General features: G+C 34.7%; 1 non-coding gene across 1 annotated transcript; it reads left to right on the top strand.

Annotated features, from left to right (window-relative positions):
- The first annotated feature begins 2,833 nt into the window (after positions 1 to 2,833).
- On the top strand, positions 2,834 to 2,940 carry LOC136144579 (U6 spliceosomal RNA). Its single transcript, XR_010658596.1, has one exon. It is a non-coding gene; the product is annotated as a U6 spliceosomal RNA (small nuclear RNA).

Here is a 2,940-nt window from a genome sequence, read left to right as displayed (position 1 = left end):
CTAGAGAGTAGCCCCCACTCACCACAAATAGAGAAATAACCTGAGCAGCAAGAAAGACCCAGCACATTCACAAAGAAAGAAAATTATTTTTTGAAAAAAGGAACAATTTTATTTCTCTGCAACTATAGTTATGATTTCAAATCTAATGTATCTAAAAACACAAATAGTTAATTAACCCAATAATGCCCTTTAGTCATAGGTTATCAATGGTTTACCAAACAATCAACCCTTGCACATTGATTAGTTATCAGTTCCTAGTTCCAAAGGCCAGTGTTGAATGGTTTCCATATAGTTAATTTAACAAGCTGTCAGATGCCAACTTCTCAGAGGAGAAGCCTCCCCTACTATTTGAGGCAGACAATTTAAGATGTGCCCAAATGTGAATATAGGTCTAAATTATTTTGAGTCTGGAAGAGAATAAAAGGTGCATCTAATCTGGCCCTAAATTTGGAGGGATTCTTTTTGAGACATCAACTGTTTATTGGATAGAGAATCTTACATGTACGAAGCAAGGTCCTGCAGCAACATCCCACCATGTATGGCCAAGCGCAGGCAGGCAGTCTTTACTCAATTTGGTGATATTTTTTAATCAAAGAGAAAAAGAAGAAAAATGGACTAGAGAGTTAAAAACTAGGTAAAAATTATTTAACTATAGTCAGGTCAGGTTTGGGAATAATATCTTAGTCAAAATAAGGCATAAAGCCCAGAAGATGTGAATCAAATAATTTTGGTATATAATGATCCACAATCATTGTACCAATGAATATAAAGAAATATTTTCAGTGGAAAAATATGTCCCTAGTCAACAATTGAACATGTATAAAGCAAATGCCACCTACAAACTGGTCACACAGCAGTAAACAGAACAGATAAGACCTCTGTCCTTAAAGAGATTCCAAACTTTGAAAATTGACAGATATTATCCAAGAAAATCAAGTCTCCTATTTTAAGACAAGATAGCTTTTGTTAAAGATTTATTTAATTGAGTTTTTCATTTAGTTAGTTTGTTTGCACTGAATCTTCATTGCTTCATTCAGGCTTTCTCTAGTTGCACCTCTTTATTGTGGTGCACAGGCTTCTCATTCCAGTTGCTTCTCTTGTTGCAGCACACGAGTTCTGGAAGAAGGGATCAGTAGTTGTGGTGCATGGGCTTCTTTGTGTAATGGCATATGGGATCTTCCCGGACCAGGAATCGAACCCATGTCCCCGACATTGGCAGGGGTGTTCTTAACCACTAGACCACCAAGGAAGCCCCTGGATAGCCTTTATTTTCCATTTTTACTTGCTTCTACAAAGAAATAAATCAATTATTTGTTTTATTTTCCTTAGAAACTAAGTAGAAACTTTTTTTTCATTTTAAACATTTTTTCCCAATAAATTCGCTATACACGCACAAAAAAAGTATATAAGCAAACAACTTTCTGATAGTACTATAACATCATATTTAAAGGAAAATATAGAATATGCTTGTTCAACAAGATCAGATAGAATCAAGCTCAACTTTTCAAATATAAAATTCAAGTGATAATCCCACTCAGTTTATAAAAGTTCTTTATAAAGAGGTTATGTGAGTCTTACACTGCTGCTGGATGGCATTTGTATACATTTCTTTGTTACTTTTGAAGTATATTATATTTATTCACTAATCATTCAAGTTTAAATTCTTCTCAATTTTCAGTACTGGGAAACTCTTGTAGCAATTACTGTAATACAAATGGCAAACGTGATAATGAACACTTAAAATTTAACTCCATAAAAAAAACATATTTTGTTGAAGAACTATAGAAAGAAAAGCTATGTCATCTTTCTACAAGCTCTGTATTTTGAGGATTTTGCTTTAAAGTATTCTGCAGAACATTGACTATAGGTTGTAATTTGATATTCACAACTGTGTAACAATTGGCTTAACTGTCAGAAATTGTCTCCAAAGAAACCAAGCAATGATCCAAGAACAGGAACAAAAAAACATGGGTCAAAAATTAATGCTAAGATACTTTCTTTGTAATACTTCCAAAGATTAACATGAAGAAGTGACCCAAGAAGAGACAGATGGGCAGGGAATTCACCCCTTATTTAAGGGATGAAAAATATGAGGAGTACCGCACAAAATAGTCTCCTGACCAGAGATACATAACTTGTTGGGAACATGAATAGCTGCCACACCAAGATGAGGGGAAGGATTAAAAAACAGAGAATGGCTCAATCACCATCACCCCACACCACCCACACACTCTCACATCCACCGAATCTTCCATGATTCTTCTCCATTGTCCAAATTGTGGTGCCTTCCCCACTGCTTGTATCTAAAGTGACTCTTGTACATTTCTTGTCTTTCTAATATCTGTCTGTTAGTTTAGGCAAGATGTATATCTCTAAACTTCAATTTGATGTTTGATTGTTTTTTTAAGTAAGACTCTGAAGACCTGCTTTTTAATGTAGAAGTAAAAAGCAACATGAATTCTTTTTTAATTGATTTTATTCAAGTATCATTGATTTCTAATGCTGTGTTAATTTCTGCTGCACAGAAAATTGATTCAGTTACATATATACATATCTATATTCTTTTTCATATTCTTTTCCATTATGGTTTATCACAGGATATTGAACATAGTCCCCTGTGCTACCCACTGGACCTTGTGTTTAACCCTTCTATATATAATAGTTTGCATCTGTCAACTCCAAACTCCCAGTCCATTCCTCTCCTCCACTCAGCAACCTCCAGTCTGTTCTCTAAAGAGGTAACATTAATTCTTAAGTGGAGCCCAGTGATTTAGGGTTGATTGTGTTCCATTTAAGTTCTATTTTAAAAGTTTTATTAAAAAAGTAAAACTAAGTGCTCGCTTCGGCAGCACATATACTAAAATTGGAACGATACAGAGAAGATTAGCATGGCCCCTGCACAAGGATGACACGCAAATTCGTGAAGCGTTCCATATTTAA

This window comes from Muntiacus reevesi, chromosome 11 (assembly GCF_963930625.1).
Source record: "Muntiacus reevesi chromosome 11, mMunRee1.1, whole genome shotgun sequence".
Lineage (NCBI taxonomy): Eukaryota > Metazoa > Chordata > Mammalia > Artiodactyla > Cervidae > Muntiacus > Muntiacus reevesi.
This window is presented reverse-complemented; position numbering and strand designations above follow the sequence as displayed.